This window comes from Lotus japonicus, chromosome 1 (genome assembly GCF_012489685.1).
Source record: "Lotus japonicus ecotype B-129 chromosome 1, LjGifu_v1.2".
Classification (NCBI taxonomy): domain Eukaryota; kingdom Viridiplantae; phylum Streptophyta; class Magnoliopsida; order Fabales; family Fabaceae; genus Lotus; species Lotus japonicus.
The window spans coordinates 6,243,790-6,271,236 of NC_080041.1; the positions used below are offsets into that span (position 1 = coordinate 6,243,790).

Here is a 27,447-nt window from a genome sequence, read left to right on the forward strand (position 1 = left end):
CTGTCATGCTTTCTTCTCAGTACCTCTTCTCCTCTGAGCAACAACCTCGTAGGCGAGAATTCCCCCACCCACTCTTTATATATGTCACTAGATTCTGGTATTTCTCAGGCTGGTATTAACTTATGCTTTGACTGCTACCATTCTTATATCACACCTCTGGTATTTCTCAGGCTACTCTCATTTTACCTCCACCAAATTAAGGTTTCATTAATCCGTAAAAATTGAATAATGATTAAAGGGGTTTTTGTCTCTTATAATATATAGTCCGATGTCAAAACACCATGCTCATCAACCTCGTGTATGACTGCAAGGTTGTTGCTGGCCAGAACTCAACAATAGAAAGAGCGTAGAAGAATTAGGGATTTTCTGTTTTTTTTTTAGAAAATTAAAGGAGTTTTATGTTATTATCTAAATTAATAGGTTTATTTTGCAATTAAAGTATTTAATAAAATAAATATTACAAAAATGTAAAATAAAAAATTTTAGTTAAGTGAGGTGGATAATATAAGGACACATATTATAATATGATTGATACACATAAATATGGGTGATTTAACCCAATTTTTATCATTGGTCATTTAGACAACCCCACAGCATTCAGTCTCATTTATAAATTAAGACAAATTCAAATTTGATTTCTTAGACTCATTATGGTCTACTTACGACTTGTTTGGGAATGATTGTGATAAGACAAGTATTTAAAACCAAATAGTTTGAGATTAATTCCAATTAATATTATTTTCTTGTTCATGATTTTTTAAAGAAATATCGTAATTTCTCACTTTAGAGTATTTTAAAATTTCAGAAAGGTCTTCGATTTTAATTTTTAAATTTCAGAAAATGTTTTCAGTTTTTATTACAAATACATGTTACTAAATTATACATGTTCGACAACAATGAATATAGTTTATAAAGATATTTTTACGTGTATGACACAGATTTATCGTCAATATATATGACAAGGAAGTACATATGCATATACGTACATGAGCTAAAACATGGCCATATGAATCTGTTTTCCTGATTTGATGAGTATAAAATATTCGAACAAGTATTTTCACATATGCATAATGATTCTGATTTGTCTCAATAACTGCAAAACCTCCATTTACCTTTATTTTTTGTGGTTGTTGTGGTATCTTAATCCAGATCAAGGCGTGGTACCCTAAAATGATATAGAACAATAGAAAACATACAATTCAAACTTAGAGGAAGAGGATGGAGGAAGATTTAAACGTTTAATATGGGTGGAGCATGAAGGAAGAAGATCCTAACATGAAAAAAATTTAGATGATCTATCTGAATTGCGAGTTGAACTAAAAACCGTAATTTTCATATTGTGCATTATATAACATAAACAAGCTTAAAAAATCTATGTTATTAATTCATTAAGTCGATTATTAACCTTTTTAAAATTGCAATAATAAATTTTTTCAATAAAATTATAACTTAAAATATCACATGGGGCACCACACCCAAAAAAAAATTATGGGTACCACAGAATTTACCTTTATTTTTTTTATAAGCAATGTGAAATATATTAAAATAAAGTACAAGGGGTGCTTTAACCCAATACAAGAGAGAAGAGAAAGAATACAAGAGCAAACCTCCGTGTTATATGTTTATCTCACAAGAAATAAAATAATATTTACTCAATAAAAAACATCAGAGATTGTGCACATTTTTGTTACTTCAGGATATATAAGACACATTAACAATGATTTTGACTTCAAATAAAAGCTCCTCACTAACTTCACAACCTAAACTATAAATACATTATACATTCCGGTCATGCGGTGCAACGACGACAACATCTTAGATTGGTCTCATATCTAATCGGTAGCTAAAATGTGTTTGGCAAAAGGAGAGTTCAGCGTGAGTGTTACCAAGGAAGAGGTGGTAGCAGCAATGCTACCAAAGCAAGAGCACTGGCTCCCACTCTCTAACCTTGATCTACTTCTTCTCCCTTAATGTGAGTGTGTTCTTTTGCTACAAGAGTCCTACCGTTAATGGCAACAAAAAAAGCACAGTGATGGAGTGTCTTAAGAGTGCATTAGCTGAGGCTCTGGTTTCTTATTATGCCTTTGCTGGTGAAGTGCTGACTAACTCCATTGGCGAACATGAGCTACTTTGCAATAACCGTGGGGTTGATTTTGTTGAAGCTATGGCAGATGTTGAGCTTCAATCCCTTAATCTATACACTCCAGATGACTCTATTCAAGGGAAACTTGTCCCACCAATAAAGCGTGGTGTGCTTGCTATCCAGGTAACTAACTAGCTACTTACTCATTGTAATTGGTTAATTTTTCTTATATAAAAGAAAGGTCTCTCCAATTACTAACTCAGAGATTTGTACAATACTGACAGTGCAGACACCACACAAAACAGATTATATTTTTCTCAATAATTACATTATGGTGAATGTACAGGCAACTTGGATGAAGTGTGGTGGGCTAGTAGTGGCATGCAATTTTGACCATCTCATCGCAGATGCATACTCTGCAAACATGTTCCTCGTATCATGGGCCGAGATGGCCCATCCCAACAGGCCCACGACATCAGCCCAACCTTGTTTCCGACGCTCCCTTCTCACCCCACGGCACCCTCCTTCCATCCACCCTTCAATTCATCAAATGTTCAGTACCATCTCCGACATTGCTCCTCCGCCCGAGCCCAAACCCAAACCTGAATATGATCCAATCACTAGCCGCATATACTACGTGACGAGCGAACAAATCAGCCACATGCAGTCACTGGCTACCTCCTCAGCAGGTGACCAGCGCACGAAGTTAGAGTCTTTCTCTGCATTCTTGTGGAAGATGGTTGGCGCGGCAGCAGCTTATGCCGAAGGCAAGGAAAAGGTTCTCACGAAGATGAGTGTGGTGGTTGAGGGAAGAAAGAGGCTCAGCAACGGTGACAAGAACAAGGAAGCAATCATGGGGTGTTACTTCGGCAACGTGGTTTCAGTGCCATATAAGGGGATAGTGGCAGAGGAGCTTGTCGAAAAGCCGCTGAGTTGGGTGGCGGAGCAGGTACATGAGTTCTTGAAGATAGCTATGACAAAGGAGCACTTCTTAGGGCTGATTGATTGGTTTCTTCGGGGCAAAGGTTTCCGGGGTCAAAGGTGGACTTTGGGTGGGGGAAGCCTTTGTTTGCATCGTACTATTTTCCGGTGGGAAAAGGTTATGTGATGCCAATGCCTAGTCCTAAAGACAATGGTGATTGGTTGGTGTTCATGCACCTTCCAAAGGGACACTTGCACTTTATGGAATCTAAGGCTCCTCTTTTCTTTAGGCCTGTCTCTTGGGATTACCTCCTCAATCAACAATAGTGACTTCAGTTGTTGATCATGTCTTCTTCATGAGTTGGTTATTCAATAACTACCTTGTTAATTTGTTATAAATTTAATTAAGCAGTATTTTGAATATCCATTTAACCTAAGGTGGAAGTCCTTTTGGTTTAATCTATAGAAAGAGCTTTATTCACTAGGAAGAGAAGATTGGATGTAGCTCAGGTTTTAATTTAGCATTCCTAACCCAGCTTTCAAAGATTCAATTGTGAAGGTGAAAGTAGATGATGAAATCTTCCAAATATACATAGAAAAAGCATACTTTAATGTGTTCATTGAAGTGTATGGGAAGAAAAATAATGGTTGCAGTGGAGCTGCTGCGGCTAGTACTTGATAAGGATATCATAACACTGAACAACCCATAAGAATGTGAAGCAAAAGCTAGGTTAGGAGTTTTACCATTTTTTATTGTCATTTTAGTATTTTGCTGTTATGTTGTTTTTGCAGTACAAATAATATGATAGGAATTTCTTACATTTCTGTAGTACTTGGCTTAGTGGTTTCCCAAAAGAGAACAGGATATATATTCTATTTTGACCTTCTTGTTTTTGTCTTTTTCATGGTGGTCATAGTTATGCAACCAATCCAGGAAATAATATTAGAAGTCAGCAACCAGTCCATATAGTGGTACGTACTTCATTCCACCATTATTCTTAACTTCATCTTAGAAGTTAGCTACATTACTAAATAGGGAAGTTAAGAGTTTTGATACATTGACACTCAATTTTTCTTCCATCTCATTTTTTACTTTTTTTCTCTTCCTATTTTTCGCTTCTATTCTTATCACATCAATCATCATATCTCTCATTTCATTCTTTTTTTCACAAAACTGCATTTTTTAATTAAGAGATAAAGTTAAGGGCACTAATAAGAATTAGAATAAAACTACACATTCCAAACACCGCAGAAATTAGCATATGAATGGGAAAACTGAGCAAATTTCATAGTGCATTGTAGGGGTGTACAAGGGACGGGTTGGGACGGGTTTTTGTTAACCCTAACCCGGCCCTAAATATTGATCGGATCAATTCTTAGACCCTAACCCGTCCCTAGACCCGAAGAAACCCGACAATATGCGGGTCCAATTTAGGACGGGTCTATGTAGGACGGGACCGGGTTGACCCGAGGACAATAAATCTAAGATTATTTAATACTAATTATAAAATTTAAATATAATAACATACTAAAAGGGTTACAAGTGAGAACTATTTTTTAGAAGAAAGAGCTTGAAATGACTCAATTCTTGCATAATCTATTGCACTTGAGAGGTTTACATTTTATTTGATCTATATGCACGTGTCACTCATTTTGTTTGATCTCTCTTCACTTGTCTCACATGTGCATTACATGATTTTTTCTTGTTAAAGCATGAAAGTGTCCATCTTTTAACCAACGTTTATTTAATTAATAAGATAGATGTTAAACATTTTCATATCATCCACATGGTAAGATAAACTTGAACACCATCAATCACATTTTGACCATTATAACAAATTAAAATTTTATAAAATATATATGTGGGACGGGCCGGGTGGCCCGAATGCCAACCCGAACTTGACCCGACCCGAAGCTAGATAACTCAATGATCAACCCTAACCCGACATCTTTTAATGATCGGGCCGGGTTCAACCCGGCCCTAAAGGCTTGGGCCGGGACGGGTTGGCGTGTAGGGTCGGGTCTTGTACACCCCTAGTGCATTGACTAGGAACCGAACCAAACGAGAAGAAAGAAAACGAAAAACCAATGAACCTGACACCGTTGTTTCCAATCAGACTGCAAAAGAACACCGTCCAGGAACATGCTTGCTGAGCAGCGGTGGTGCAATCAGGTGGTCAGAAATTGTGGTGATAGTCGGCGGCGGACCGGCGAGCGGCGTTAAACAGGGCGGCAGAGAAGGGATTAGAGGTTGCTTCTTGCTGGGTGCGGCTATTTCCTTTGATTAAAATAAAATAATTTTTTAATGTTTGATAGATCTGGACGTTTGCGCAAATCCAACGGCTGAAAAGTGAAATTTATTTAATATTTATCTTATAAAAAATTAAAATATATTAAGTTTTTTTTTATACATCTGAAATATAAATTACAATATTCACATCCTCCACGATTGATCCATGGACCCCCACCCAACTCATATGTCTCATTGTTCTTACCACTTGAGCTTTCAGTCGGAGACAAAAGAAAAATTGATCTCAATCTTTGTTGTTATAGAAACTTTATCAATTTGGCCCCAAAACTTGGTCATTACAATTATAATGTTCATTGATCTCAATTTTTTTTTGCTATCGAAACTTAATCAATTTGAACCCAAAACTTGGTCATTACAATTATAATGTTTTTTAACATCATTCAATCTCATTTATAAATTAAGAAAACTTCAAATTTGATTTCTAGAACCATTATTGTCTATTGATTAGTCAAATACATATGTCAAACGAAAGTGAAAATTGTTTCAGAATGATTGTGATAAGTCAAGTATTTAAAACCAAATATTCTGAGATGAATGCCAATATTATTATCTTGCTCATAATTTTGTAAGCAATTACATAATTTCTTGTTTTAGAGTATTTATTTTGAAATTTCATAAAAAGCCTTCGGTTTTGATTTTGAAATTTCAAAAAATATTCGGTTTTGATTATAAATACATGTTACTAAGTTATGCACGTTGAACAACAATGAATGTAGTTTATAAGGATATTTTTACTAGAATTTGATAAAAACTTGATAATTTTTACGACATACATGTTTGCTTAATTTATCTATTTATTATAAATCCGTCGTGTGTTGTGGTGTTGGAGTCGCTCCTTTCTGCTCCTTTTGCCTTTGTTCAGGTGAGGCAGGGTAGTTTCGAGTCGGGGCTGATCTTGGTTGAGGCCCACAATTCCCACCTCTTGCTTCCTTGGTTTATGTTGCTCTGGGCCATGTTTCGTCCATCGCTAAGTTGGGTGTTGTTCCTGTTTGATCGATTTGGTCATCATTTCTTCTTCCTTGGCTGAGGCAGCGGGATGGGCCGGTTCCCTTTTTCTTTGTTTTTTCTGTAAGTGGTTTATGTTAGCTAGTACTTGAGAGTGGCATCTTCAGCGTGATCTCAAATTGATGTGCACATTGTGCTTGGAAGTAAAGAAGAAGTACTAAAACAGGGATATCTTAATTTTGAGGCGGATGACGAACGCACTGTCGCAGGTGCGTGTCAAAATATTTTTGCTTTTAATACAGTACAAGGTGATGACACCAGGATCGATCTCACAAGGACTTGGTGAATTATTAATTGATATTAGAGTAAAACAAAAACAAATAAAAAGGGGTTTTTATTGATTTGATAGAAGGTAACAAAGCAAATAATTAAATAGATCAGACAGAAGAGAGAAAACGTTAGTCATCGGATTATAACATTCAAGTGCAACAAACCTTCATTGGTTACAAAAGATTAATTCTTCCTTATCAATTCCCTAATTCGTGAGAACTAATTAACTAAGCGGAAATTAATTCACAGTTTCCTAAACTAAGTGATTAAGAAACAGTTACGAACTAACATGAACTAAGCGAACATGCATCAACTCTTATTTCTAAAACTACGGAATTAAGCAAACCCTAGATCATAAATAGAGATGAAGAGAATTAATAAAGAAAGAATTTGCATTAAGAATAGAACCTCAAGTTTGCAAACACAAGAATATTAAAAATCCTAAGACTAACTAAGGAGTTTAGCAACTCATACTAGAAAATAAGGAGAGATAGGAGGAGGAAGAGGTGAGGTGAAGTGGTGAGGTGAGGAGATGGTGGTGGTGAGGTCTAACAAAAGCCTACACTCACTTATTTATACTAATAAATAAACTTGTCCTCCAAGTAACAATCCTTGTTATCTAAATCTTTTCTAAATCTTCACAAAATCGGGCCCACATAAAGGAGTAAGCTGCTGAACAATCAGACATCCGCGGGTCCCACAAGAAGTCTAAATCTTCAATCAAGGTAAACGCAAGAGTTGTAGCTCTTTAAGTCAGCTTCGCGGGCCTTCAATCAGATCTTAATTCGGAGTTTTGTAGCCCAATATATGATCATTTTAGTGCAGACTATTCCAGACTCGCAGGATTAGCGACAGCAACTTTTCAAAGCAATTATGACCATGTTAGAGGCTGATTCTCGAATTGTGATGAACATGAAAGTTGTAGGGCTTCGAGTTATCTTTCCAACGACATATTTTTCGCCCTATTTGGATATCTGTAACTCCAGATTGAACCTGTTCTATCAAAACAGTCACAGAAACTAAAAGTGTAGAATTAAGAACTTTTCCATGAATACCAAATAAGCACTAATGGTCAAAACATGGCTAAGTTATAAAAATTAAACACAAAAATGTATATAATGAAGCTTAGAAAGACACACATAAAGTGCATCAATTATGCGCTTATCAAATTCCCCCATACTTAACCTTTTGCACTCCTGGGCAAAACTTAACTTCAAAGAAGAATCAGAAAATCACTTATGATAACAAGTACTTCCTAAAACATAAAAACTCAGCTCACACTTATCTTTGAGAAGTAGAAATTCAGATTTATGAGCAAGAAAACAACTACTTCAATTTCCACAGAGATTAGACAAACACGAACTTCATCACCTACATTCCAAGCCAACAAGAATTGCAAATTGAACATCAAAGTTGGATGCAAGTGTTATACTCTCTACTCTCAAGTGTTTAGGCTTGTGTTTAATCATGCATAAGCAACTCTCATCATCTCATGAAAACATGCATCTATCATAGGCTTGACAAGATTCTAACACATCAATTAAATTGAACAAATGCACACAAAGATCAAAGGACTTTTCAAGGTTGTATTGAGGCTAAGGTCAAGGAAGGATTTATGAAAGATATTCAGAGTTAAAACCTTAGGAAAAATAAGAACAATAGGGAATAATTCAAATTAAACTTAGTCACAACCTCAAGAATTAACACATTCTTCCTTTCCACAACTTTCTTTTTACAACTTCATTTCAAAAAAAAAAAAAAAAAAAACTTTCTTTTTACAACTTTCACTCTTTTTTTCCTTTTGCAATGAGTACCTTCCTTCACTTTGTAACTTTTCTTCCTTTTTTTTTCTTTTCTCAACTTTCTTTTTACAAGTACCTTCCTTCACTTTGTAACTTTTTTTTTCTACATTTTTTTCTTCTTTTTTTCCACATTTTTTTTTCAGCTTGCTTACAATTTATCCACAAGGAAGGTACCTCTTATTTAAAAACAAAAATACTATTTAAAGAGTTAAAACTTAAAACATATTTTATCAAATGAACAGATGTAACATGTCTGGAGGACATTTTAAGACAAAATTAGAAACAAAACATATTTGAATCAAAATTAAAAATATGCTCTCATCTTAATTTTCCTCCAAAATCCTTGAAAATTAACTCAAACAACCCTCAAAAGTGAGATGTTGGGTTTGTGGCAACACAAGAATTACTCATGATGCATAGGTGCTATTCTAAATTTTAATTAAAAAGATTCCGATAACATTATCCTGTCTATCCACAGTCACATACATAAAAGATTTTTTATGTCTCATGCCCGGCCCAGAATGCAGGAATTTTTACTTTGTAATTGAAATTCAATGTAATCAGCCATTGGGAGGCTCAACTATACATGCGTATATATGGACTAACTTGTATAATTAAGAACTCAAAGCAACTAAGCAGTCTTTTGCATAATCTTGGGCCAAGTTACATGCCTCAAGAGAGAAACTGGGAACTCCTCAGATCTCAAAAATACTTATAAATTGAGCTAGCATATAGTGATTTATCAAATGGCATCTCATAACATTCACATCCTTTCCAAAATAAATAAAAACCTTTTAGTTCAACATTACTACCTAGTTCCTAGTACCTAATCCAACTGGCTCGTGGTATATTTAGCAACTTCTATGACTTCTCTGAGTGGTTTTCTGGTCACCATTACTCAGAGGAGGGCCTCCAACTAGGAGAGTAGTCCAGAGCCATACACTCTTGGCAACTGCAACCATGGAAGCAGCCAAGCAGGTGCTGCTGCTTGCTGAGGGTGGGCAAGAAGAATATTATACTTACTCATCATCAGTCGACGGAGAGTGTACGAGAAGTCTTTATCACCCGAAATTAATAAATAATTAGCAGGTGCTGGATTGTCCAGTGCCCATGACATCATGTCGACAAACATCCTCTTGGCAATTGCGTCTTTGTAACCTATCACCAAAAGATATGAAACTATAAAACATACAATAATTTCATGCTCGATCATTAGCTAAGCGCAATGCGCTCTTGTGTGAGGCATTACAGAAATATATAAAACCATTCATATGTCTCATATAAAATATGTCGCATCCGACTCGGGATAGTTGGTACATCACATATTCAAAATACATAGACCGGCCGAGGATAGGGGATAGTAACAATTTTAACTTCTCAACCATTTAGATATCAAGTAAACACATCATCAATCTGTTGGCCCAATATTTTTGCCCAAGAAAGAAAAACGCATTCAGCCCAAAATACTCAGAGTAGTCGAATTCTGACTAAAAGGAATGAAAAGGAAAATGCACTAAGTTAATGGGGCAGCCAAATTCGACAACAACAATTACTACTAAACACAGGCACATGTAACACGTGCCACATTGACCAAGTCAAATTCTCCCCACGATGGTCGAAAACGTGGCCAAGAAACGGTTGAGGCAGTTGAGAAACACGACCCTCACCACTACGCATGAAACTTCCTGAACAAGCATCAGATCGTGGGGAATCAGACCCACTAACCCGACCAACAAGGAAGAAAACCGCCAGGGACACGCGAGACATGGAGCTCTATAAATAGGAAAATCTGATTCAGAAAAGAGGTTCCCAACTCAAACTCTGAAAAATTCACCAGAAAGCTCTAATGTCCGCATCAATGAGACTCAAGGAGCAAAACGTGATGATGGAGGAGTATGTTGCAGAACCGACACTTTAGTTTCCCTGCATTTCAGCTTGTTGATTTCCAGTTCTTTTGTATAGTTCGTTTGTCGAAATCTGCAGTTCATGTAGTTTTCATGTTATTTTAGTTTATTTGACTGTTTTGTAATTGACTCGTGTTCAATGAAATCTAGTTTCACCTGAGTTGCTCGTTGTTGTCGAAAACACATTCATTCACACACAACACTTTGGCAAAGCGTTTTCTCAAAAGGACCCTGAAATCTAAACTTCCCTTAGTCGAACTAAGAGGATATTTGTTTACCAAAAATCCGTGTAAACAAATTGGCACACCCAGTGGGACCGTTTTTGTGAAAACTAAGTTTTACAGAAGCGTTTTGTGTGTTTAAGTTTATTGCATGCTATTTGGTATTTGCTACTTGCCTTGATTATATGCACCTGAGAAGTGGTAAGACTATAAGTATGACAAGCAATCGAGGAAGAACTTCCCCCCAAGGGTCTAACGTGGGCAATCAGGGTAGCCCCGGGGGGAGTAGTGGTAATAACAATGAAGAAGTGTCTACTGGGATGGGACCTGGCATCACTATGCCAACCCAGAATGTGGCAGTCTCTGCAATGGCAGAAATGCCTGTATCTACATCAGTGCAGACACAAATTGTTCCAACTATTACGAGAGGAGATATGCCTTATGGTATGCCCATGTCTATAATGCAAGGCATACAGGGCACATATTCGACATTCCCCGAGAATGTCCCTCCTTTTAGCATACCCCCCTTATGGGCAAATGGAACAATGCTAAATTTAGGGAGCCAAGTTAGCCCTCCTATTCCTGGATCTAGTTCACAAATTTATTTATCTACAGGTATGAATACTGGTTCACTTCAAGCCATTAGGCAGCAAGTAGATGATAGTAACCATGAAATGGTTAACATGCTATCTCGACAGATAGGTGAGCTAATCAACCCTGTGCTCCAAAATAATAATGGCAATAATCAGCATTTGGCACGACAGATGGATCGTTTGGCGACAGCCCTGGGGGCACCAGTCGAAATCCAACCGGCACCAGGGATTAACCAAATCCCGTTGCCTAACCACGTCCCTGCCCCTGTGCGCTATCAGGCGCCGCAACACCAAGAGATGAAGGCAAACCCTTTGTACGAGGCAGTGCAGCCACCATTGCAAAATGTGTATATGGTAAACAGGGAAGAACACGCTGATGGTGTGCTAGAGAGAATTCGACACCAGAATGCTGGGGGGCAACAAAATGTTGCTGTCGTAGTGGAACAATTGTTGAACCAACATGGTTTCAACGTAGGTTTTGCAAATAGACCCCATTTTGTGTCGGCCTTTACAGAGGAGGTTCTCGAATCCGAACTTCCTCGAGGCTGGAAGGTCCCCAAATTCACTAAGTTCTCGGGGTATTCAGGAGAGTCCACTGTAGAACACATAGCTAGGTACCAAATCGAAGCAGGGGACTTAGCCATCAATGAAAATTTAAAAATGAAGTACTTCCCGAGTTCTTTAACTAAGAATGCATTTACCTGGTTCACCACCCTCGCTCCTAGGTCAGTCCACACATGGGCCCAGTTGGAAAGAATTTTCCATGAACAGTTCTTTAGGGGAGAGTGCAAAGTGAGTTTGAAGGATCTGGCGAGTGTTAAAAGAAAGCCAGCAGAGTCTATTGATGATTATCTGAACAGGTTTAGGATGCTTAAATCTCGATGCTTTACTCATGTCCCCGAACATGAGCTAGTTGTCTTAGCCGCTGGTGGTCTAGAGTATTCTATTAGAAAGAAAATCGACACTCAGTATATTCGAGATATGTCTCTACTCGCAGACAGAGTGAGGCACATCGAATTACTAAAGGCCGAGAAGTCTGAGGAGAGGGCCAAGACTACTAAGTGGCCAAAGAAGGAAAAAGTAGCATACCTAGACGCTGATCCAGTGTGTCAAAGTCCGTGTGTCTATCGCGAAGTCCCTGCAGACGTCGAAGTAAACGATGTCAATCTGGATGAACTTCAGCCAAGCGATCCTTATGTTTGTAAAGCATTGAAACCACGTGAAAACAAGCTTGGGGACGAACACCCCAAGAACACAATTCCTGCTGTGAAAACTTATACTTTTGATGTGACCAAATGTGATGCAATTTATGATATACTTGTGTCTGATGGTTTGCTTGTGGTCCCTAAAGACCAAAAACTTCCTTCTCCTGAACAAAGGAAAGGAAAGAAATATTGCAAATATCACAACTTTTTTGGCCATTGGACCTCACAGTGTGTTCGTTTCAGGGACCTTGTGCAAGGGGCATTGGACTCAGGGAGACTCAAGTATGATGAAAAAGCCAAGAGTCAAATGAAGATCGACTCTGATCCACTGCAGATAGCTGAGGCCAACTATGTAGAGCCTTTCTACATTGGCATGGTCGACATTTCCGAAAAGCTAATTCTGGGCTTGACGCTTGGAGAGGCAAAAGAAGAAAACGTAGCTGTCGAAGAGCCAGAGGTCGCGAAAGAGGTGAGCTTGGAAGAGGTTTACCCCAAGGCTGGAGAAACTCTTGTCGAGTTTCTATCCCGGAGCAAAGATGGCGGGAAAGAAGTCATGCTGTGCCCTAGATGCTGCGCCGTTTTCGACAAATCTGCAGCCAAGGCCTACCAAGATTCAGAAATGAAAATGCATTACCAAAAGAAAGCTCCTGTATCCAGGAGACTGAAGTATCCCCACGAGGAGTGGGTTGAGAGAGATCAAGAACTCGATGGCCATAAAGGCCAAAAGTTAAGAGGCAAGAACAAGACTTATGTCCCTGATGCTGGGTTACCAAAAAATCAATGGTTCAAGCCAGCACCTCCAAGGCCAAAACCATACCCCAAGTGGCAGAAAATCGACTTAGGCCAGGGGTCTTCTTACATCAACAATTCCCGCGTGTCGCGGAACTATTCCTATGGCTCTGGGAATTATTATGCTCCTGAACAAATGACCAGAACTCAGTTCAGACGTTTCCTGAGGAAAAGGAAAGCGGAAAGGGAAAGGGGTGGCAAGTTCCGTTCATTATGGGACATAAAGCCAGAAGACAACCCTCGTAATGAACCCAGTGTGGCGTCGATTATTAATCAACTGGATCACGCCATCAAACAAGGAACAACCGTGCCACCAAATCCAGCCAAGGAGAAAGGGAAGGAGGTTGTCGAAGATGAGGATGAAGACATGCTCGAGGATTTCGACAACAGTGATGGGGAAGATCTTAACATCATCTGCATAGTGTCTATCTTACCCGCTGAATTCGACAGAATCTCAGAGGTCACCGAAAGTGAAGAAGACTACTACGATGAAGAAGAGCCAGATGACAACCCCTTGTGCTACTACGTAATGCAAAAAGGATCCGTCGAAGACGAAAGGGCTATTTTCCAGAGGCCAACGGAGCAGATGAAAAGCCACTTGAAGCCGTTATTCGTCTGGGCCAAGGTCGACGAAAAAGGGGTCAATAAAGTTCTTGTCGACGGAGGGGCCACAATTAATTTAATGCCTAAGTTTATGCTCAAGAAGTTAGGCAAAACTGAGGCAGACCTAATCCCTCACGACATGGTCCTTTCCGATTATGAAGGGAAGACAGGCTCTTCTTTAGGAGCAATTATGTTGAACATAACCGTAGGAACGGTGGCCCGTTCCACATTATTCATCGTAGTACCCTCAAAAGCCAACTACAACCTGCTATTGGGGAGAGAATGGATCCACGGCGTGGGGCAGTGCCCTCAACCCTGCACCAACGTATCTCCATTTGGAAATCAGATGGGGTTGTCGAGAACGTGCAAGCAGATCAGAGCTACTACTTAGCGGAGACAAGTTACGTTGGCAAAAAGAATTTCGAGAAAAGTTTAGCCACAATCGCTCCTCTAGACACAGTGGCTAGTCAATATTTCAACCCTTACTCAGAGTACTCGGTGACGTTGGATCCCATCAGGGGATTAAACCTTAATGAAGCATACAAACCTGATGCCATGAGTGGATGGCACAGTGATGAAGAAAAGGATGCCACTACTGAGTGGCAAAATGATGTTAGAGATGATTAATTCGAGCCTAGCTCGAATCTCGGCTTACGCAGCCGAAAACAGAATAAGGACGACCCTAGAGGCCGCAAGAATAGCCAAAGAAATGGCTACTGACGAAGTCAATGCCTCAATTCTGCCTGTCGAAATTACATCTCGAGAGGAGGCAACAACAAATAAGGATAACACGTGCATAGAAGAAAACGAGCAGAGTGCCGATGAATGCGAATTCGAGGACCTTTGCAATTAGAGGCTAGATTGCATCTACGATGATGGCCCATTAGGCTTCGAGAAGCCAGTGGTCGATGTTTCCAAGAAAATGGAAGCGCAAGACCCTTTAGAAGAAGTGGACCTGGGTGATGGCTTAGAAAAGAGGCCAACGTACATCAGTGCTCTTATTGACCCAGAATTAAAAGATAGGATGGTGAAATTACTCAAAGAATTCAAAGACTGTTTCGCTTGGGACTACGATGAAATGCCTGGCCTTAGTCGAGAATTGGTGGAATTGAAGTTACCCATCAAAGAAGACAAGAAACCAGTCAAGCAATTACCCAGGAGGTTCCATCCAGATGTGTTGGTGAAAATCAAGGAAGAAACCGAAAGACTCCTCAAGTGTAAATTTATCAGGACGGCTCGATATGTGGACTGGTTAGCCAACGTGGTTCCAGTGATCAAGAAGAACGGGAAAATGAGAGTTTGTATTGACTTTCGAGATCTTAACGCTGCCACTCCAAAAGACGAGTATCACATGCCTATTGCTGAGATGATGGTGGATTCAGCTGCTGGTCACGAATACTTAAGCTTGTTGGATGGTTACTCAGGCTACAACCAAATCTTCATAGCAGAAGAGGATGTGTCGAAAACAGCTTTTCGATGTCCTGGTGCCTTGGGGACATACGAGTGGGTGGTCATGCCATTTGGGTTGAAAAACGCTGGCGCGACCTACCAAAGGGTAATGAATACCATTTTTCATGATTTTATCGAAACTTTCATGCAGGTTTACATTGATGATATTGTGGTGAAATCCCCATCAAGGGATGACCATTTAATGCATCTAAGGAAATCCTTTGAGAGGATGAGAAAATATGGCTTGAAGATGAATCCCCTTAAATGTGCTTTTGGTGTTAATGCAGGTGATTTTTTGGGTTTCATGGTGCACAAAAAGGGCATCAAGATCAACAAAAATAAAGCTAAAGCCATTCTCGACACAAGTCCACCAACCAGCAAGAAGCAACTACAATCGTTATTGGGAAAGATTAACTTCCTAAGGAGATTCATTACCAACCTTAGTGAAAAGACCAAGTCATTTTCTCCGCTTCTTCGACTAAAAAAGGAGGATGTGTTCCGCTGGGAGGCAAAGCACCAAAAGGCATTCGATGAACTCAAGAAGTACTTGTCCAATCCACCTGTAATGGTGCCACCCATCAAAGGGAGGCCAATGAAGCTGTATATTTCCGCCACAGATGAGACCATCGGGAGTATGCTGGCTCAAGAAGATGAAGATGGCAACGAAAGGGCCATATTTTACTTGAGTAGGGTGTTAAATGGCGCAGAAACTCGATACACTATGATCGAGAAGTTGTGTTTATGCCTGTACTTCTCTTGTGTAAAGTTGAAATATTACATAAAGCCAATCGATGTAATGGTTTTTTCTCATTATGATATAATAAAGCACATGTTATCCAAACCAATCTTGCATAGTCGAATTGGTAAATGGGCTTTGGCCCTAACCGAATATTCATTAACTTACGTCCCATTAAAAGCGATTAAAGGGCAGGCGGTTGCTGATTTCTTGGCAGATCACACCATGCCTAGAGAGATCATAACCTATGTGGGCATACAACCTTGGAAGTTATATTTCGACGGTTCCAGCCATAAGAATGGAACTGGAATCGGGATGTTTATCATGTCCCCGCAGGGCATCCCCACTAAATTCAAATTTAGGATCAAGAGTAATTGCTCGAACAACGAAGTCGAGTGTGAGGCGTTGATATCGGGCCTCGAGATCCTGCTAGCTCTGGGGGCAAAGAACGTCGTCGTGAAAGGGGATTCTGAGTTGGTGGTAAAGCAACTCACCAAAGAGTACAAGTGTGTTAGTAAGCATTTAGCCAAATATTATGTAAAAGCAAACAATTTGTTGGCTAAATTCAACGAAGTTGGAATAGGTCACGTTCCTAGAGTGGAGAACCAAGAAGCCAATGAATTGGCGCAGATTGCTTCTGGGTATATGATAGATAGGCTAAAGTTGACAGAGTTAATTAAGATCAAAGAAAAACTGAGTCCTTCAGATCTCGACATTATGGTCATTGATAATCTAACCCCTAACGATTGGAGAAAGCCAATTGTCGAGTACCTGCAGAACCCAGTAGGGTCAACTGATAGAAAAGTCAAGTATAGGGCTCTAAGTTACACCATTTTAGGTAACGAGTTGTTCAAAAAGAACGTCGACGGCACATTGTTGAAATGCTTAAGCGAAGACGACGCATTTATAGCAGTATCAGCTGCTCACGATGGCCTGTGTGGTGCTCACCAAGCAGGGGCCAAAATGAAATGGATTCTATTTAGACAAGGTTTGTATTGGCCAACTATCATGAAAAATTGCATTGAGTACGCAAAAGGTTGTCAAGATTGCCAAAAACACTCAGGAATCCAGCATGTGCCAGCTAGTGAATTGCACTCTATTATCAAGCCATGGCCTTTTAGGGGATGGGCAATAGACTTAATTGGCGAAATTCACCCAGCTTCATCAAAGCAGCACAAGTATATCATTGTGGCAGTCGACTATTTCACTAAATGGGTCGAAGCCATCCCACTACAAAACGTAACATAGGAAACGGTGATCGAGTTTATACAAAACCACATTGTATATCGATTTGGATTGCCAGAGTCCATTACAACGGACCAAGGCACGGTGTTTGTGGGACGCAAAGTGGCAGCCTTCGCAGAATCTTGGGGCATCAAGCTTTTAACCTCGACCCCTTACTACGCTCAGGCTAATGGCCAAGTAGAAGCAGCCAATAAAGTCCTAATAAGCTTGATCAAGAAGCATGTGGGTCGAAAACCAAAAAGCTGGCATGAATCTTTAAGCCAAGTCCTATGGGCTTACCGGAATTCACCAAGGGAAGCGACAGGAACGACGCCTTTTCGACTGGCCTATGGCCAAGAAGCCGTGTTGCCCGCAGAGGTATATTTGCAATCATGTCGAATTCAAAGGCAAGAAGAAATCCCAAGCGAAGTTTACTGGAATATGATGCTAGATGAAATGGTCAACCTCGACGAAGAAAGGCTCTTGGCACTAGACGTCTTAACAAGGCAAAAGGATCGCATAGCTAAAGCATACAATAAAAAGGTTAGAGATCGATCTTTTATCACAGGGGATTATGTGTGGAAAGTTATTCTCCCAATGGATAAAAAGGATAGAGCTTATGGGAAATGGACCCCCAGTTGGGAAGGGCCATTCACAGTCGAGAAAACGTTACCCAATAATGCTTACGTGATTAAGGAATTGGGCAATCAGAGTCAATGTGTTACGATAAATGGCAAGTATTTAAAAGCATATAAGCCAATGTTGCACGAATGTAAAATCGAATGAAACATGAACGATAAAATTGCCAAATTATATTCATTGATCGAAAAATGTTACAAGTATGGCAAAATACAAATAAAATACAAATAAAACTAGAAACCTAAAAAGGAAAAATGGCCCTGTATCCGTCATATTTAGCTTGCATGGGGGCTAATCGATCCACCAGCGCCACCATCTGGCCCTCAAGTCGAGCCTTCTTTTGACGAGCAACCAAGTCTTCAAGGGAGGCTGCAAGAATCTCGACGACTAACCGAACAAGACCTTCAGGATCTTGCTGATCCAAAGAGGCCTGGAGAAAATCGAATTTCTCCCTCCACTCATCTATTTGGTGTTCTTGAAAGAACACCATTACTGAAAGTTCCCGGAACTCTTCAAACAGAGGTTTGGCCTCCAAGAGAAGCCCTTGGAACTCCTGAAGAGGAATTCTAACGCGTGCAACGATTGGCCTATGAAGCAGTTGATCAATGAGCCCTAAAAGCTCATCAAGGCCAGCAGAGGAGTCATACAGGTTCTGGAAAAGGTTCTCTTGGAAAGCCAAGTCCTTGATACGACGAAGAATTAGTCTGCTATCCATGGTGAAGAATGAAAGGTTCTTGGATCGCAGAAAGAAGGGAAGAATGGAAAGAAAAGAGTTGCTGTTGAAAGACGAGTAGAAAACGGCTTCATTTATAGTAGGGAAGTAACAAACAGACGTATTAATGCAAGCATGCAGTTACCAAAGCATCAGCCAAACACGGCAAGCCACGTCAACCACTACCACAAGTGAAGGAAGTTCTTGAGTCGTTGAACAGGAACGTGATAAAAGCGTTATAAATTATCGTGGTTTTCCAAGAAACTTGGAAGTTGAAAGGTTAGATTAAGCACCAAGTTAAATGGTGAGACTTAGCCATTAAATGCAGGAAGTAATGTAACGAAAACCGATTCGACAATAAAATGCAAATCGAAAAATAAAGCATGTCGAGCATTGCCAATACAAATTCATTCATTAATCAAAAATCGGACAGAGTTACAGGACAGGAATGATTGTTACAAAGTCGGCAATAAAGGCCATAATAGATCCATGGCCATTACAATAAAGCAACAATTATAAAGCCTAAATTCTCGACTTGAAGGCTTCAAGCTGAACCCCAGCAGCAGCAATCCTAGAATCCAAGCTTTGCTTCATACGCTGTTCTGCTGTTACCTCCTTAGAAAGTTGAGATGTCGATAGCATCACGCTCGTGCACTCAGCAGCCAGCGCATTCAGTCGAGAATTCACAACTGGGCCTTCATCAATCAACATAGCCTTTTGCTTCTCGAGTCTGGCTACCTCCCTGTGAAGCTCATCCAGTCGAGCATCAACGCTCGACAACTCAGCTGCAATGAGAGTCCTCCTAGCAGTCAGCTTGAGAGCCTCTTCTTTCGCGGGCAATAGGCCATTGGTATTGGAAATCACTTGTGCCTTTTTAGTCTCAATTCGACGAGAGCATCTGCCTGAATCTGATCAAGTTGTTGGCTTAAGAGGAAGGCAAGCAGTTCTTTCACTTCTTGGCCTAATTGAGGAGTGACTCGGACACTGCCAATGAAGCCAGTATCGAAAACCAGCCCTTTTAACTTAACAAGAGCCGCTTCAATCCGGCTATCATCGGGCATTCCACCAGACTGAGCAGTCTCAGCAATTTCAGCTTGGCGCGGCGGAGACTCGAGATCCAAAGTACCATCAAAGAAGCTCTGGAAGATGGAAAGAGGATCCTCGACCAAAAGAGCACTGAGCCTTTCACTAGAAGTATGAGAAGAGGCAGCCGTCTTAGAAGAAGCTGAACCTCCCTTAGCATGAGGTGAGATCAAAGCGGCTCTAGCATCTTGTTGAAGTCGCTGAGGAGAAAGTTGAGGCTGTTGAGGGGAAGTTTGAAGCTGTCGAGGAGAAGGTTCGGAATGAGCAGAGGCCAGAACATCAGCCTTGGGTGGGGGCATTACGCCAATCACTTGGTCAGGCTGAATGATTGGATCCTCACCACCCTGCACTTCATCATGCGGTATGTTTTCTTCACGAGCAGGGGAAGGCAGGTTCTGCATATCCTGTGGAGGAAAATTAGAAAGGTTATCTCGACATTCTTTGGTATAATAGGGTTCACAACCAGGATGTTGCCAAGCGATTGGTTTCGAGTTAAAATAGAATGTCAGTTTGTCCCACACAGGGTCCGACTCAGTAGAGTCTAAACTCGAGCTAGAGGACTCTAAACCGCTCGAAGAACTAGATAGGGCAATTGGTGGAGGTTTAGAAGAAAACCACGTGGCCCGAGGTACAGCCATTTTAGACATGCCAACCCTCTGAAGAATAAAAGTAAAAATGATTGAGAAAGAGGAAAAGGAAGCAAATTGAAACAAGATGTGAACTAATGATTCACCTTAGGGCCAGATGCTCTGAGGGGACTGGAACTGGTTGAACTCTTAGAATGGTGGGAAGAGGAGCTGCCAGATTTGCGACTAGACCTTTTCCCGGAGGTCTTCTTGGCTTGAGCCATCTCGACAGGAATTGGTGTAGTACCTTGAAGCAGAGGATTAGAAGCCTGCTCATCAACACCTTGTTCACCACCTTGCTGCACTTCCTCACGTTGACTGGCCGATTTAGCCGGGGAGGGATTTCCCACAGAAGATTCACCAGCACCTTTAGCCCTCTTTTGGCTCGCAGAAGTAGTTGGGGTGGCTCCCCGTTTTCGACTCTGAAACAAAAGCAAATGATCACAAAGATATACACGTCGAGTAAAGGTCAGAGTTTCACAAGGTTCAGTATTACCTTAGGGATCTTGAGCTTATCAGCCAAGGCAACATCATCATCATCATCATCCTCCACTTCGACAATCGCAGAAGCCACCCGAGGAGAAGCCTGAGGGGTCGGTTGAGGAATTGGCTCAGCTACAAAAAGAAAACAAAGGAGGATTAAGCCATAAATATCGCAAAGATGCCAGGTCGAAATGATTACCTTGACCAATAAGCGATTTTATCGATATGTGGTTGAAGATTTCACATGAAGAGGATAATTCCATAGGTAACGCTTGGTCCAGGTCACCCGCTTCCGAGGGGGCAGTGCACCGTGGTAAAAGTTTTTGATACTTACATGATCAACCCACTCAGGAAGCACCACCGGAAAAGCCAAAGCTTACTTACAAGTAGGCAGTGGTGAGAACCTAAAGCCGGTTTTTCGAATAATAAAAGAAAGACCATCCTCATCAGAAGGAAGGCTCAATCGGGTTTTCTTTGCTTTAGCTTCCCACATTCGCCTTAGAACTTGGGCTGCTTTGGCAACCGTTTCCTGAAGTCGAGGACCCGGAAAGTATACTACACCGAAGAATTGTTGAAAAGCGTTGATCTCAGACATATGCATACCTTTGGTTTTCTTCGGGGCCTGCCTCTGCAAAAGAAAAACGTTTGTTATGCGCTGGAAGCAATCCTCAATTGGCTTCGAAATATCATGCCAATAAGCAGACCACCACGCCTTGAACGCCTGGGTGACGTAAAAGGATGGAGTAAAACTGAAAGGACTAAGACCAAGCGGCTCCTCCTCATTATAGTAGCCAATGGTAGTGTCGAAAACACTACGTTTGGTGATGGTACCAGGATAGAGGATGAGGGATTTGTCGAACAAGGTATTGGGAAAATCTTGACTCAACCCAAATTATCGAGACACGAGCTGAGGATTGTAACCGCAAAGAGTAAAATCATTACTGGCAAAGTTGATGGTTAACACCCTGGGAGACAATATAGTTTGCCAAAGCTCGACTTGGTGTTGAGAAAGGTTCTCCGAACCGGGAAGATTAGGGTATGAATTCCTTAGCCACCGAGGGCCGTAAGAGGGTTTGTGATACGGTGCAAAGCTCGAGCGGAAACGTTTCAGCTCGAAAAACATGGTGAAATACTTCTTAAAGTCAAACTCGAACGTGGAGGCATCATAAGGAGGGGTGAGAGCTTCAAGCCTGAAAGCGTCGATCCTTGTGTTAGACACCACAGGAGGAGGGTTCTTGGCTGGAAGAGATGGTTCGAAAACCGCATTCATCCAAAACTGAAGAAGCCAGAAAGGACCAGCTGCATTCAAAGACGCCACCTTAGGATCTCGAATGTCGGCGATTGCTTCATTGATCATTTGGTAGAGATTACCGAGCACGAGACTAGCCATGGCGATAATTCGACCCTCGTGTAACAGATTGGCTAAAGGAAGGAGTTTAGCCGGAATCCTCAAAGATTTGGTGCAGAACACATAAGCAGAAAGCCAATACAGTAGAAACGCGACATGCTCAGCATCGGAGACTTCACCATTCTCGACATAGTGATCTTTAATAAACTTACTGAAAGCAATGTTATCTGTCGGAATGGCGATAGGATTAGTGGGAGCAGCGGAAGAATGATAATCGTCACCCACCACCCAAAGGCCAGTGATGGCAGCAACATCGAGAAGAGTGGGAGAAAGCATCCCAAAGGGGACATGAAAGCTATTGGTGGACCGCTCCCAAAAGAAAAGAGAACTCAGAAGCATGGCAGGGTTGTAAGCAATCGGCGACCTCGACAACTGAATGAGGTCGAAAATGCCAGTCACTTTCCAATGCCCAGACTTACTGGCCTCCACCCTGTTGAGCCATCTCAGATAGGCTCCTTCACCAGCAGATGGGTTAGGAGGCGCAGACCTGAAAGCCCTTTTGGGATCTTTCAGAAAAGGGAAGCGGTAAGAAGGTTGAAATGCAAGAATGAGTTCATCCCCACGAATGCTGGGGTGAAAATGCTCGTAGCCCTCAGGGAGACTGTTAGGCCTGCCCTTCTTCGCCTTCTTCAAAGGGCCCAAAATGGCACGTAAATTGCCATTCACAGAAATAGGAATAAACACCTGGGATTTCCAGATAGCCCGTTTCTCCACGTCATACGGCGGATCTGGAATAGGAGTGCGTTTGGCTTCATTCATCTCGCATGCAGCAGCCAAAGGGAGGACATTGTCAGAACCAGAGCCAGAAGCCATAGAAATGTTCAGAGGATACACCGGGAAAACAGAAACCAAACGATTGAAGGTGATCACAAGCAAAATCAGGCAAAAGGTTGAGTGTTTGAAAGCTTAAAGGTGAAAACTTGAGTGTTTGAAAGAACGGTAAAGCTCGCAGAGGGCCAACAATGGCGTATTTATAGGCAAGTGAATAGTCGGACGTGAAGCCGCATTACAGGATGATGCATAAAATTTTTTGAAATCCAACGGTTATTTTATTATATAACCGCAAACCCTAATGAAAAGGCTAGAAAAGGGCCATGATTACTCTAAAGTAGAGACGACACACGACAGACGAAGTCAGACGTCAAGGCTTCTGATTTGAGCAAAAGTCAAACGATGGGATCTCTGATGGGACTTGAAATCAGAAAGGGAAAAGTCGCAAACAGCCGTCAAGTTCCGTCGAAATGCACGGGCAAAAAATGCTTGATCTCTCCAAGGACTGGTAGTCAAGAATCAACATTTTTGGGGGGCATCTGTTGGCCCAATATTTTGGCCCAAGAAAGAAAAACGCATTCAGCCCAAAATACTCAGAGTAGTCGAATTCTGACTAAAAGGAATGAAAAGGAAAATGCACTAAGTTAATGGGGCAGCCAAATTCGACAACAACAATTACTACTAAACACAGGCACATGTAACACGTGCCACATTGACCAAGTCAAATTCTCCCCACGATGGTCGAAAACGTGGCCAAGAAACGGTTGAGGCAGTTGAGAAACACGACCCTCACCACTACGCATGAAACTTCCGGAACAAGCATCAGATCGTGGGGAATCAGACCCACTAACCCGACCAACAAGGAAGAAAACCGCCAGGGACACGCGAGACATGGAGCTCTATAAATAGGAAAATCTGATTCAGAAAAGAGGTTCCCAACTCAAACTCTGAAAAATTCACCAGAAAGCTCTAATGTCCGCATCAATGAGACTCAAGGAGCAAAACGTGATGATGGAGGAGTATGTTGCAGAACCGACACTTTAGTTTCCCTGCATTTCAGCTTGTTGATTTCCAGTTCTTTTGTGAAGTTCGTTTGTCGAAATCTGCAGTTCATGTAGTTTTCATGTTATTTTAGTTTATTTGACTGTTTTGTAATTGACTCGTGTTCAATGAAATCTAGTTTCACCTGAGTTGCTCGTTGTTGTCGAAAACACATTCATTCACACACAACACTTTGGCAAAGCGTTTTCTCAAAAGGACCCTGAAATCTAAACTTCCCTTAGTCGAACTAAGAGGATATTTGTTTACCAAAAATCCGTGTAAACACAATCACAATCAATCAATCGATTCGAATACCAAACTAATAAGATACAAACCAAACTCAAAAGAATTGTGCCCGCAAACAGCACCGAGTAAAACAGTTTTCATTTTTTTTTTAAATACGTTTTTCAAAAACTGCAATCAAACAGATATAATTTCTATAAATAGTAACTAAAAATTAGACTATTAGAGCGATTAGAAGTTGAGTTGATTGAAAGATGTTTGGGGTTTACTAGTGCCAGTGGCAGGGACATGCATGATGGAGACTCTGGCAATGGAGAGATCCTCCAGTACAGTTTCGGACATGTTCTTGATGTCACCGTATGCGAAGATGGAAACAGGGCCACGGTAGTTCATGCCAGTGAGGGAGGAATGAATGCTGTCTGCGATGGCGTATGCTTTGGAACCGTTGGGGACTTCGCAGCTTCTCATGTCCCACCAAACGGAAATCTTCGCCGTCGAGAACGGTGCCTCCGCCGCGTTCGCAACACTGTCCATCTGATTTGCGAAGGATTCCGGCGCAGATAGGGAGAGCGTTAGTCCAGTGCGGGTTTTCAAAGTTTCAGAAACAATTAATTGAAAGTTTGATATTGTTTTTATGAATTAAACCCTACCTATTTTTTCAAATAACTTGATATTTAGAATTTAGAATATTTTCAAAAAGAGGTGTACTAGGGGTGAACATGGGCCGGGTAGATCCAATGAATCCGTCCAACCCAATCCGATCCAATAGAAAAAATGCGGGTTGGATCGGGCAATCGGGTTAATCGGATGGATTTTACTACAACCCAACCAAGTTCGGATCGAATTTCGGATTCAGTTCAAATCCATCTAACCCAACCCATGATCCTTACATACAATAATAATTTTTTTATAATTTTACTCATACTTGGAGTGCTAGTGTCGAAGTGATGACTTTTGAAACTTTGAGACTTAAGTATTTGTAGTTATTTGTCATATTTGAACTTAGAGTATTTGTTCATAGTTATTTGTTACATGTTTATATATAGTTATTTGGCATGTTGAAGACATCTAAGTTTTAAGTGTCATGCCATGACATTTAGTGTTGTTTTTCACTTTTTAGGTACTTTTTATGTTAGATTGTTTCATGTCATTTGGTAATGAAGTTTTATGTTTTCATGATATTTGGCTATATGTCATTTATGTGGTATTATTTCATGCTATTTGATATGATTTTTTGTGTCTTTTTCATGTTATTTAGTATTATAAGATATTTAGTATTTTTTATAACTTTTTCTGAATTTATAACAATTTTTGCAAGATTTTTTAATATTTCAGAGATATTATTATTTTAATATAGCGACCCAATCAATCCATCCAACCCAATCCGAACTTCGTCGGGTTGGTTCGGATCGGGTCCGAAGAAGAAATTCGTGAAATCCAACCCAACCCAACCCAGACAATTTTGATCGGTTCGGATTTTTTTTTGACCAAAATCCATCCAACCCAACCCACGTGCACCCCTATTTTATACGACTTTGTAGGCCAAACGCTAAAACTACTAATTAAATAAATTTATGAGAAAATGTAATAAATCAATATTTCCATAATATGAGCAAGACAATATATTGTTTGGGTAGTGGAGGTCTCTTTAGCAATAACAAAGGTTGTTGTTGGGTCTGCAATTTTGTGGTGTCGGCGCAAGGGGTTAGTCCTTTATTGGCAGAGACTACGGCGTTACGGGAAGGTTTAGTTATGGCTTGGAATTGTGGTTATCATAAGCTCATTTGTGAAATTGATTGTGCAGACTTGATAGAAGCATTAGACGAGCAAGGAAGTGGGTGGTTCTTGCTGATTGTCACTGAAATCAGAGAGCTAATGGCGAAGGATTGGCGGGTGTCACTGAGAAGAATACATCAGGAGTGCAATTTTCCACCTGATTGTATTGCTAAGTTTGGAGCTTGTTCGATTGGTCTGAGTGTACATTACTAAATGTTCCCCTTTTTTAGTTGGGGTCTTAGTTTTTGTAAGAATACATCGGGAGTGTACATTGTTGTTAGCGGTTCTTAGTTTTTTCTTGTTGTTTTGTATTTTTTCGACGTATTAAAAATATTATTTTGTAAGAAATCTAAAAAAAAAAAATCTAATCCATTTAAAAGAAATTAAAACCTTTTCAAAATAAAAAACGACAACCAACTCATGTATTCCTGCCAAGCACCCTAAAATAAATGTTCATAATATTTAACCTGAATTTACAAAACTAAAATAGGCAAAAAAAAAGTAGGGTAAAAAAATTTTTACATTTTAAAAATTGCATAATTAATCATAGGTAACCCGCCTTATGACAAGCGTCGTATGGCGCTAGCATCTTCCCTACACGTAAAGACTCTTAAAGATTGGTGTGGTGGTTGAAAGATGAAAGAGACTCAGCAACGATGCCGATAACTAGGAGGCAATCACAGGTTCTTATTTCAGCAATGTGATATCCAATCCATATGCTGGGGTAGCAGCGAAGGAGCTTGCCGGAAAGTCGTTGAGTAGGGTGGTGGAGCAAGTTCATGAGTTATTGGAGGTGGCAGTGAGGACGAAGCATTTCTTGGGGCTAGTTGATTGGGTGGAAGCGCGCTCAGCCAATTCTTGGGTTGTTGAGGCTTTATTGCGACGACAATGAGGAAGAGGGACCGACTTTTGTGGTTTCTTCGGGGAAAAGGTTTCCCGGGTGAAAGTTGGACTTTGGCTGGGGGAAGCATGTGTTTGCGTCCTACCATTTTCCTTAAGGTGGTGATGCTGGTTATGTGATGTCAATGCCTAGTCCTAAAGAAAATGTTGATTGGTTGGTCTAAATGAACCTTGCTAAGGGACACTTGCACTTCATGGAATCTAAGACTCCTCTTTTCTTTAGGCCCATTATTTGGGATTACCTCCTCAATTAACATTGACTTCACTTGCCCTCAAAAAAACATTGACTTCACTTGTTTATTTTTTTCCAATGAACTTCCACGCACATTCCAATGCACAAAAGGCAATAGATGTGGGAGGTAAGATTGGACAAAAACTTACATTCATCCGATGTTCATACAAACACACACATAATCATGTGTTTTTTTATAGGTTGGCAATTTAAGAAGTATGTAAACTAAGCAATCTAATCACAGAAGCTCTCTAAGCCCTATTTATTAATCCTAAAATGCAAATTTTTACTAAAGAATCACTTATTTATCAATTAATGGGAAGAGCCCTTCAATGCATTGTTGAATGAAAGTATGAAACCATAGTTGGTGGCATAGTAAAATCTTAAGTGGATAGTCAAAATATATACATATAACCT

General features: G+C 40.5%; 1 pseudogene; it reads left to right on the plus strand.

Annotated features, from left to right (window-relative positions):
- The first annotated feature begins 1,848 nt into the window (after positions 1-1,848).
- LOC130731546 (coniferyl alcohol acyltransferase-like) lies at positions 1,849-27,108 on the plus strand (annotated as a pseudogene).
- The last annotated feature ends 339 nt before the right edge of the window (positions 27,109-27,447 follow it).